We start from the raw sequence: 13,058 nt of genomic DNA on the forward strand, positions 1-13,058 counted from the left end.
AATATTAGACGGAAACTATTATTTCGCCTTGTCGAAGGTTGTGTGGCGTCTGTGCTGCTTGCAGTTTATGGTGTATGTTCCTCTACGTTCCTCGATTAGTATGGTTCAGGAGGCTCCCGCAAGGTTTGCTATCTCTCTTCCTCTAATCATCGAATCTAGAGTTTCGTGATCAGTCAAGTTACAAGTTTGAAGATATTATCAATACCTAGATACTCTTGTGATGTCAATAGAAGTCCGGCATCTGAAGCAACAAGGTAAACTCCACATTCATGTGGTAAACATCAACAACGGCTGAGAACAGGGAATGACTTTCTAAAGATTCCGGAGTAGTCTAGCAGATTGTGTCGGTTAAGTGGGCTAGTGAATTTAGACTTGTAATGTTTGAATTAGAAAACTTTTGGTTGAATCAAACTTGTAACCGGAATTTAACTTGTATTTCACAGTTTCAACATTGAAACCTGAGAAACAAACAAGAACTCTCTCTCAGCTTCTTACACAAAGCAAAGTAAAACACTTGAACAACAAGCGATCAACAGGAATTTAGTTACTCATCAATGGTTGGAATAGAGTTGTGGATGGGACCACAAGTGAAATTATGATATCCACTCATCAGTCTCTTTAGCAAACTCCATCTTCTTCTTCTTCTCCATCCCCATTACTCTCTCGGCAAAAGATATAATCTCAGAAGCTACAGCTCACACTCTCTTCCTCCACTTCTCACCATCTCCTCCTTCATCTGTCCTCTTCCTCTTCGATCTCTCCTTGTGTCCCCACACAACTCCAGCGAATCTGTTAACCGTTTCTGTTAATTGATAATCCTTGATTTGCTCTGTCTCTCATCCTCTTCTTTGTCTTCTTCATTTTCTTGTGTGTCCACTGCGGCGTCGCCACGACGGCGATATGATATCACATCGTAAACCAACACGACAATCGAAGATCCGGAACCCCATTAACTGAAACGTATTCGGACATATCTCCGTCAGGTTTTTAACCGGCCTGGTTTGTTGATTAAAATTTATTAGAAAAAACTAGTATTAGCTCCCGTGCATACCCACGGACATTATTCTTTTTTTATTATTATTATATAACATAAATTACAAATTCTAGTGAATATAAATGTTATTTTGAGAGTTATTGGTAGACAATTTTTTTTCTAAAATATATTTATAACTTATAACAGCCTAATATGGATCCAAAGTGCATGTAAAATATTGATCCGCTTAATTCAAAATCATTAAATATGAAAACTAAGGGAAAGTATAGATCTAGCACAAATATAATTAAAATATTAAAAAAATAATTAAAATATTAACTTTAATTTGTAGATAATTGACGTATTTTTGCTCTTTACTTATATATATATATATATATATATATATATTTCTGTTTCCTTTTTTTTTAATTCTGAGAAAAAATGTTTGAGAAAGTAAGAACATAACCAAATTCCTAAAAAACCACGATCACACAACCAACCCAAAATATATTTCTGTTTTCTATCTTGCTTTTTTTTTTTCATTGTCAATGCTATATTTATCCTAAAGTTTTTGTTTCTGAGAAAATCTACAAAAAAAGATACAAAAAACGTATGTTGATCCAAAAAATAATACCACCATACAAAAATAAGAAGACCAACCTGAAGTTAGATCTTGATACAGAGGTAGACATGAGTCCTCGTTTCTTCTACCACTTGATTTTCTTAATCCCCATTTTCTATCTTCTTGTTATCACAACATATTGTTTTTTCTTGAGTTGCTTCTTATGTTGATCTTCGTTCTTCCCTTCCATGAATTACCACGACCACAACGAAGAATCATGTGCCAGCAAATTGAAAACTAATTTAGTCCTTCGAAAATTCTTCAAAACAAAATAAAATAAAATAATTATAAAATAAGTTAGCCGAGAAAACTAACTTTTGTCTCCCAGCCGAGATAGTTAGGATTTGTTGGTTGACGTCCTCCTCCAGCGGAGCTCCGGGGCGTAAGCCAGGCGCCTCCGTCGATGCCTGCTTGGAGCCACTTCGGTGAGTTTTCGACTAAACTTCCCCCGGCTATACTCTTGCTTCCTCCGATTTGTTTCAGATGCAGCAAGAAGTGCTTTGATTAGGGTAATTATATTGTTGTTATACTTGATCTTATTGACTATTGATTTCAAGTTCTCTTGTTAGAAGTTTGAAATTGATCCTTGTGTATCCTAGAGGTTTTTTAATTTTTTTTGCGGTTTCTAGGATCAAATCAGCTCTTGAGCAGATTGTGGTTTCAAGTTAAACTTGTAACCAAACCTTCATTTTCATTAATGATATTTATAATTTAGCAAAAAAAAAGAAAAAGATTCACAAAAAAAAAAAATGAAAAACTATGATTTGACTCATAAAGAGTCTGGGAGTTATTACCAGGAAATTATCGATCAACCTTGCGGGAAGCTTTGCTATGGAAAATTTTGTTTTTACTTGTTCTTTCTCAAAAATTATTTGTTGTGCAAATGTTTAGCCAGATATTTGTAGTCTCGAGAGTGTTGATACCATCTATACTATTAAAGCAGAATACTTATTATGAATCTACCCCTGAAATTTCTTATTAATTATAAAACATTCCATTTCCTATTTAAATTATTTTCAGTGTTATTCGATTGACAAAAAAAAGCCCAACCTATTTTCTACTTACATTTACGTTTTGTTAGGCTCATTCAGTCAGGAATAATCCTATTTCGTACCTAGATAGATAATACAAAATCTAAGTCAACATATAGACTCGGTCTGATACCCTATATCATTTCTATCTATGTTAAACCAAAAAAATAACTTATACTATACATAACGTAAACTACAAAATATAACTCTGAACTTGCGTTTCACCTAAATCCTAACAGATGCACAAACTATCAATTATATAAACATGCATGTGTAATGATTTAAACTTAGGCTTATACAAATAATAATATAACAAAAGTTTATAGATTCATATTATTATACAAATAAGATAGATAATACAAATAATAATATAATGAACGACTATAGAATTTTAACTTACAGTTATACATATTATATTACATTCATACAATAATGTATCCTCAAACACACCCACTTTTTCATTATTTTCTTAATTTCGATTTTTTTTTTAAACTTGGTATTTATGTATCTATCGAGATTTCATCAAGATCTATCTATATTAAAAAAAATTAAATGGTAACAATTCTCAGTAATTATAGGAACTAATAAATCTCAACAAATAGAACAAATAAAAAATATGATAAAATTTGAAGAAAGAATAAACTATTTTCTTAATGTATACTTTAGAACATTAAGGAATAACTTGGGCTACAAAAAATATATTAACTACACTGCATATACTAACTTGGACAGAAGTATATATATTTGATTGAGACAGATTTCGATTAATATATTATATTCCTATACTACCGTAACTTAAATCCAAAAGTAGTTATGATTGGCTTCGAGAGATTTTCAGAAATTAATGAATACAATATCTTTCCAATTTATATAATTTGAGACAAAATCAATTTGGAAGCCCATAAAATTCATAAAATTATTAATTTCAGTTCTAAAGTCGACTTATTATAAATTATAGCAACAAATTTTCTTTAACAACTCGAAAATTTTGTATAAATGAAATTTAAAATTGTGTTATAAAATAAAAAGTAAAAAAATATCACAATATTTTAATAAATGTAATATCTATACCTTAACATTCTTTTCATTACCCAAAAAATAATCTAAATAAAACATAGAGAATATAACATTATAAGGGAAACACATATAATATAGCAAAAAAAATTCAAACTAATCTACATACAAAAATTAATCAATTAAGAAAGTTGTAAATTTTCTATTAAAAATATTAAATTTATGAAAATATTACATTTAAAAAATATTTATCAATTTATCCATCGTTTTTAAGTCCATTTCGTCTATGTTTACTAACCTATCTATATTCGTTTGTGTTCTAACCTATACGCTAAGACTACATTGAAACTCTAACTCTATTCAAACCCTATTAACACCATCAAAAACCCGTTGTCCAAAAAACACAAACCAAATATATGGATATTCATTATAATTCTTGTGTCTTATATGGAATTCTTCTTTCAATAGTATATGGTTAGCATATTTCGAAATCATTGGTTCTCAATGTTATTAACCTTTTAAACAGCCAATAATGAACACGTTTTAATATTGATATTTATCAAAGTTGGTATATAAATATAAATATAAAACATAATAAATAGAAACTCACAAATTTTTGGATTCAAAACAAATAAATTCCAAGAATATTTTCTATAACATCTATTTTCGTAATTGCTACATACAATAAATGCAAAAGATAATATATAGAAACAAGATTTTCCGATTTAACTAAATTACCTTGATGACTACGCATAGAATATATTATGTTTGACATGGTAATTGAATTTATATTAGTAATAAATGGAAACTCATATATTTTCGGATTCAACAAATTAATTCCAAGAATATTCTCTATAACATCCATTTTCGTAACTGAATTTATATTAGTTACTATATATTCTGTTTGACATGGTAACTGAATTTATATTAGTTACCATATATTATGTAAATCATGGTAACTGTATTTAGTTATTAGTTTTATATAATAAAGAGAGGATCCCCCAACTTTCTCCTCAAACCGAAGACTCTCGCTTTAAATTAGGTCGATATTATAAATAGGCAGCACTAAATTTATTAATTGACTATAAACAAATATAAAATCTATTAAAATATAGATTAGACAAATATTTATTAATTTAAATAAAATTTTTAAAAGAAACGATCCCGCGCTTTGAAAGCGCGGGTCAAAATCTAGTTAGTAGAAATTAAAAAAAAAAACTGAAATTTCATCACTTTAACAAAATAGAGAGAATCAGTGGAGCTACTGCAAATACTTAGGAAAATTTAGGTAGAGATGAATCTGAATTTTATAGAATCGTTGAGTAAATTTGCTATAAAAAAGATTAACTGTTTTGAAGATCGTGAAGAGATCATGGAGGTAGTGTTAGAAATATTAAGGATTTGCTATAAAAAAGATTAACATTTGGCATTTCTTTCATTTAATTTTATTTACTGCATTTGATTTTTTTAAAAAATATATAAGAAATGCCAAATGTTAAAATTTGATTGGTTATGCGACTTGCGCTTTATTATATAAGAGATTTGCTCAGTTAGAATCTATATATATACTATTATTTATAAAGTGATTTAGCTTATTTGTCATAATTTCCATGATTTTATGTAATTTTGTTTATTTGTCATATTTTGATTAGGTTTAAGCTGAGTCATTAATTTATTAATAGTTTTTAGTTGAGTCCAAAATTTATTAATTTAAATGATATAACTATAAATATGTAATTAGATATATAATTATTTTGATTTTGCTTATTTGTCATGTTTTCTATGATTTTAGTTAATTTTTCTTATTTGTCATGTTTTTATTAGGTTTTAGCTTAGTCATTGATTTATTAATAATTTTTAGCTGAATCACTAATTTATTAATTTTAAAAAATATTCGTAATGAAATTTATATATAATTAAAAACGAATTTTGATATAATAATATGTAAATCTATATGTTATATTAATTTTTTTTTATTTGTCATATTTTATTAGGTTTTAAGCTTTTATATAGATCATTGACTTATTATTAGTTTTTAATTGAGTATTTATTAATTTTCACAAAACCCGTAATGAATTTTATATATAATAAAACGCACATTTTATTTTAATAATATTAAAGTTATATGTTATATTAAATAATTAATTATAAACTAATATAATAAAATTGTGAAAATATATTTAAAAATTAAGAAAATTCTTATATATATATATATTGCGTTGCTATCTGAAAACAATATTTTTATTATAAAGTTAAAAAACTAAGATATAAAACAGTTTATAATTAAATATTAGTCAAACAAAAATATTTCTATAAAGATATTTTCTAAACTATTTCTAATATATGAGTGTTTTAAAACTTTTAACACAATAATAAGTACATAGTTTGATGAACGTTTTTGTGACATATATAAATAATTTGATGTTTGATTTAACTATTTAAAATCATAAATAATAACTTAAATTGAGACTGAGTTTAAAACAATTTTTTTTGCTTTTACTTTAAACCAGTTTAAGTTTAATCCATAAAACACTATAGCGTCAGTTGGTCACCACTAGAAAAATGAAAAAATAAACAAAATAAAAAATAAAATTTCATTTGAAGAATTGAAAAAATATTAAAAATGTTAATTTTTGTTCAAATTGTTCCTTATCAAAATTGCACACGGAAATTTTTTTCTTATAAATTCATTCCTCCATGGAGAATTTAGAAGAAAAAAATGGGATCTACCTTTCAATAATTTGATTAAAATTTCAACGTAACTGGTATAAATTTTAAGGAACAAAGAATTCACCATAATATTTTCCATCAACATGTTCACCAATTAGAGTTATATAATGCCGATTTTTGGATTAGTAAGACATAAAATAATAAGTATTCGTAAGATTATTATGCCCGCATGTGTGGGCAAAACACCTAGTAAGAAGTAACGAGAGAGTTTGACAAAAAAAAAACAGGTAACGAAAGAGAGTAGTGTTTCAAGGGCATATTGGACAATGAACAACTCAAAAGTGTGTGGCAAGTGAAATGTGTCTTTAAGTGATATTAATAAGTCAAAATGTGTCTATCAATGTAATTTTTTCTAGTGAACAATATTATTACATAAGATCTTGATATTATTAATATTAAATAATTATTTTATAAATATTTAAAACTTTAACAAGTAGGGTAAGGTACACCACAAGCCTTGAAGACATTTTGAGCATTTTTATAAAACTGACCAAATACTGGATTTGAGATGTAACCACATAGACACGACTGTTGTTCTTTCAGTTTTTCGCAACATTCTGCTGACGGCTGACTTCCGATAAATGCTGCTACGAAACATGGGATAAGTTCTGTTTGGACACACGCCACTTTTATCTCCTCTTCCACGGCTGCACTGGTCAGATCCAAAGATGACACCAGGACTATCACAAGTGCGATGCATATTGCTCGTGTGAACTTCATGTTTTATAACCTTAGTGACTTCTTTTAAACTAGTTCTAATTAATTTTTCTCTTGAAAATTGTTTGAGATGTTGATTTTAAGGTCTTGATGGTGAAGCTATTATATAGATGAAACTCGAATAAAGTTTGAAATAGTAGGCTGGCGTTTTAGGTAGTGTATTTTGTCCTTTTTAATTAAATCTTGAAGCATTTATTTGATAATTTATAAGATATTAGATAATAACAACAGCTAAGAATCAGATTTGGTCAAAAGAACAGCTACCTAAAATGCCAAGAAATTTTGTTCACAAATAGAAAAGACATCTTCTAGATATTATTTGCAAAGTGATTTGACATATGTTCTTTTTACAATCATTTTTACTAAAAAGTATGAGATAATATACTATAAATGATGGCATGGTTTATGGGTAAATCTTACATAGATAATTACATAGAATAGATAATAATTCATATATGATCATTAAAATAAATATACGTAAATACGATACTAAATATTATAACGATGGAAATATAATCTTTCTTGCGAAACCAACTGGAGACGAAGAGAGAAGACATGCTTCCGGCTCAGATCCGGTAGAGAGCGTTTTGTGAACCAAAAATAAAAAATAAAAACTAGAGAGGTTTTTTTGGGCAGAGTGATATGGCCGTATATCTTATAGATGAGCCTGAATTTCTTGGGCTTTCATTTTGTTTCCGCTTGACAAAATTATTGCTCCCAATAATTTGTAAGCAAGGAAAATAACTATACTCTGGATAATATTATTTATATATTATTATTAGTAAACTTATCGAAATTTTGTTATATTGTACACAGTTTCACATAAAGTATTTTAAAAGAAGCAATGCACCACAATTTTTTATTGTATAAAGAGTGAGTATGTAAAAGTAATGTTTTAGAAGTCTAAAGCAGTTTTTAGTGATTTTCATCAATTTTATTATGTACTAGGGGTTGTCCGCGCTTCAAGTATATGTTTGTATATGTAACTAGGATCGGCCCGCCCTACGGGCAGGAAGTTATAATAAAAATTATTTTATATTAATTTATGAAATATCTAAAAATTATTATAGATAAAAAAATATTATAAACAAACAAATAATGAAAAAAATGGGATAATAATAATAAATTATTTTTTTGAATTATAACGACAATAACCTTCACTGTTTTTTGATAAATAGCATTATATTTTTAATAATTATTTTAGTTTCAAATGTTTAGTTTTATATTATATAGTAATCATTATTCATTATCATAAATGTGCACATTACAATATATATATAGAAGAATTATTGTCGAAGAAGATTTATTTTTATGAACATAAATCGGCTAATATATTTTATCTTATAAATTATTCGAATTGTGAAATAAATTTTCTACTATAAAAATAACATTAAAACTCATGTAACACAACTAATGTACACAAAATAAACACAACTAATGTACACAAAATAATTTTATAAGATAGAATTTGTTACTCTACTGAAATTAATATCTCCGTCTTAATTTTTTTTTGGTTGACATGTGTAAAAATAATTCTATTTGTATTCTTTAAATATTCCTTATTAAGGTTTTACTTTGTTACTCCGTTTCATTAAGATCACTTTTAATAAAAATAATCAGAATAATACGGTTGTATTATTCAAAGTTCAATACTCAAATATTCATGAATATTGTATAATTTCTAAACAATTAATATTCTAAACTATCAACAATTCAGAAAAAGAGTGTCTGGAGTTACTTGATCCTTACTCAACTTTATCTAATATCAATTTTCTATTTACTATTTAAAATTTATTTATTCTACATAGTTTATCAATACTATTAAAACAGGAACATGCCCCATTGATAATAGTTGAGTCCAATTAAAAATCATATACATCATCTAAATATAACTACAAATATAACTATAAAATATAACTGCTAACTTTTACGTTTGTGTACATGTGGAACCAAGCCCAACTGACGCTTTTAAATTTGAAGGATCCACATCTATATAAAACATAACTGCATTTACATCTATATCTCCGTAACTACTTTCTTATTGGTCAAGACAAATTTTGTAACTTCATGTCCAAAATTATCGGTGGCCACTTCATTCTAATTTTTATATTGTCCCACAGTTATATATTATATAACAATTATTCTTTCCTTTTGGGTTTTACCAACATTACATTTTCAATAATATCAGCATTTATCTGTTCTGTCATTTTAAAGAGTAAGTATATTTTATGTTAACTTCTTTTAGAAATTTAATTTTTATAATTTTTTTTGTAATCATATTTATATTTTTTTAATCATATATATGTATAAATTTTAATCAAAATCTATTATATTTTATAAAATAATAGCAATTTAAAAGTTATAGAAACATAAAAAATAAAAAAATAAATGTAGAACATACAAATATGATTACAAAGAAACATGTATACATACATATAATTACAAAAAACCGAACATATAACTTTTTAGCTACTATTATTTTATAAAATAGATTTTGATTAAGATTTATACATATGATTACAAAAAAAAACACAAATATAACTACAAGAAGAAACACTAATATAAAAATTAAATTAAAACAAAAAATGTACCCGCCCTTTCAAAGGGCGGGTGAAAATCTAGTTTCTTATTAAACTTAAACACATAGCTAAAAGTATTATTTTAGAGGTAATAACAAACTCAGAGGTGGTCGGTTGGAATTTTACAGAAGGTAATTATGTAATTATCTTGGCAAGTTTGAAACTACCAAACATTTTAATAGTACACTCTTTCACCACACCACAAAAAATCATAGAACCACGAATCTTAATGTCAAAGTGGATGGAATTACTTTATCACTGCTCAATCTAATATGATCATAATTATAATGATTATTTTCCTCAAAATTTACTGAATATACAGAATTCATCTACATATACAGCAAAAACCTAAATACTATATATGAGTTGAAACAAATAGAAATAGTTTTTTTTTTATCATAATGAAACCGACTGTCAAATAACTCGTAACCAAAACATAACGAAACCGAAACAAAGATAATCAAAGACTAACTGCAGAATAATAAGAAACATTATTTAGACCCAACATATGAAACCATAACTACTGGAATTTCATTTCAAACATGCACTATCTTAGCCGCATTGATAGATGAGTGGATCCTCTTTTTAGGCGCATGATCATCTGCCTTCTCATCAGCATCCTTAACTGCATCACTGCTGCCCTCTCCAGTTTCAACCTGAACAGGAACTGGAATACCATCTGGATTGTCGTCATCATCAGCATCGTCTCCTCCCTAGTCCATTCGGACAGTTTTAAAGATTATTAAAATAACTCTTACATCGACGACAAAGATTATTAATAGATAATCAAAGACTATTAAAGTCATTCTTACATGACATGTGAAGCAAAGATTTGTATTCATAAATTAATTTTAATTGTAGAGGCTTTTTTCATTAAATTCTATTTTATACAAACCTAACTGGATTACTCTGGAATGCTATAAACAAAAAAACAAAAATCCAATCTAACTGAATCAGTCTTGAATGCTTCTCCAAAACTAAATTTTCCGGAAGAAGTGAAGTATTCTTGTATTAGTTCACTGAAAAAATAACCTAATATGGAAAGTATTTACATTTTTTTCCTATGAGAAGATTTTAATTCTCTTTTTCGTAAGGGTCTTATTGTGAATGAGTTTTAATTCCTAACTAATATTTTCACCAAGAGAGAGTTTAAATTATTAAGGTCAAACTATCTCAGAGTTTGGACCTTAAGTGAATAGCAATAATGCTCTCAAAACTTTCATCATTGTGGAAAATTTTTAATGGTTCTGACCCGCTCTTCAAAGAGCAGGTATATTTTCTGTTTTATATTTTTTTAGAAACTAATTGTCTATTTTTGTTTTTGATCATATATGTGTTTTTTATAATCATATTTTTGTAAAATATTTTTCTTAAATGATTAGTAAAAGGTTTTAATAATTGTATCAAATAGTAAGACTAAACATATATTAATAGGTCACGTTTCTAATTTAATACAACAAATGAGTTAATATGTTTGTTTAAATAATTTATTAGTTGATGAATATTTTGCATGTTCCTTGAAATAACCTTCAAAAATTTGTAATCACAAAAAAAATTAATGTCTGATTTAAGCTTAATAAAATTCTAAGGATATTTTTTATTTGTATAATTTATTACAGTTATTTTTCTTTCTAATAAAAGTCTAAAAATAAAAATAAAAATATTTTCTCTTCTTTAAATGACATCATCTTATTGGGTTTATGATGGGATGATGTTGTTCTGAAGTCATATCATTATCTTCATTATTGCAATTGAAATATTTTTTTATTGGGTAGTTTTTTTTCTCTGTGAAATGATATAGAATTAGTTGTATCGTAAAAGGGTGTGGATTTCAGAAAACGTTTTACCTAAAAATAATTTGAAATATTATATTTTTTTTTCTAAAACTATTTGATGTATCTGTTTCTTGTAAATCAAGTTTATCTTAATATGAAGAAACCTAATGACAACTTTTTATATAAAATGTTTTTTTTGAAACTAAACTTTTATATAAAATGTTAATATATAATTCATAAATATATTCAAACTTTGTTATATGTCTTCATATTCATATTTGTGATAAATAATATAAATTTCTTTGATGATAAGCTTAAAATTTTACTTATCTTAAAAACATCCCAAAGTCAATATACAAAAATGAAAAGGTGATATAAAATTAAACTATCCTCATAGTTTTAGACGAAAATTTTCTTTGTAAGATGGTAAGTGAAAATTGATATTATATTTATAAAAGTGCAATAGAATGCATATCAACAGCCAAATTATGTACTCGAATTATTTTAAAATGTATAATACCCAAAACAGCGTAATTCGTCTAAAATAATAACATACATCAAATCTCAATTGAGAAAACATCCATTAAATCTTGCAACTTTCAAATTAAAGCCAAAAAAACTTCTAACTCGTGCTTGAGCCAAAAAAAAAAATCATCAACCTTTAAATATTACATGTTTTAGCTCACATTTTCTGTTGACGACTAGATTTTGATCTATCCTTAAAAGGGCGGGTATATTTTTTATTTTATTTTTAGAAATTTAATTTTCATATTTGTGTTTTTCTTTGTAATCATATTTTTGTTTTTCTTTAAAATCATATTTGTATAAATCTTAATCAAAATCTATTTTATAAAATAATAGCAATTTAAAAGTTGATCTGACATACGCTCGGATATTTGTAATCATATATGCTCGTATGCTCGTTTTTTTGTAATCATATTTGTCTATTCTAGATTTTGATATAAATTTGTATTTTTGATTATTATTTACATTTAAATGTTACAAAGAAAGTATTATAATTGTGCAGATTATAATATGTTTAATTGTTTTAATAGAATATATATTGATGATGAAATATGTAATCAGGTTTTAATAAAATCATGATATTTTTGCATTTTTAGCATTTTGAATTATTAACGTAATTAATAATATTAATACTTGAAAACCTATGTAGCATCCATCCGTAAGTCTAGGCCATAGATCCGATTAAATACGACCTATATACTCAAAATATTGATTTATTGTATTAATCTAAATTTTTCTAAATTTAATTTACAATATAATTTTAATATGTTTTCGCGATATTTTGATATTTGATCATAATCCACGTTAAAAATGGTAAATTGAGTGATATGCATATAATTTAGCTCAAATTTTGGATTAAATTATAAAATTTATATTTAAAAACTCCTCCAAATCCGGTTAAAACCAAAAAAAAATCATTGACCCATGATCTGGTAATGGTTGACCCAAAAAAACCTAGATAAATCTAATGGTCATCTATATGAAAATATTATAAAGTTGGTAATTTGAGTAATGTAGTGTGCTTTAGGCGGATTTGGACGTTACCAGCAAATGTATAGATATGAAATGTTTTTATACATACGTAGACATGTT

At 26.4% G+C, this 13,058-nt stretch overlaps 1 long non-coding RNA gene across 1 annotated transcript; it reads right to left on the reverse strand.

Annotated features, from left to right (window-relative positions):
- Window positions 1-380: 380 nt before the first annotated feature.
- LOC125577851 lies at window positions 381-5,380 on the reverse strand. The gene is made up of 2 exons (XR_007316251.1): window positions 1,634-5,380; window positions 381-996 (listed from the first exon to the last, which is right to left on the reverse strand). It is a non-coding gene; the product is annotated as an uncharacterized LOC125577851 (long non-coding RNA).
- Between the last annotated feature and the right edge of the window lie 7,678 nt (window positions 5,381-13,058).

Source organism: Brassica napus, chromosome A9 (genome assembly GCF_020379485.1).
Source record: "Brassica napus cultivar Da-Ae chromosome A9, Da-Ae, whole genome shotgun sequence".
NCBI classification, from domain to species: Eukaryota; Viridiplantae; Streptophyta; class Magnoliopsida; order Brassicales; family Brassicaceae; genus Brassica; species Brassica napus.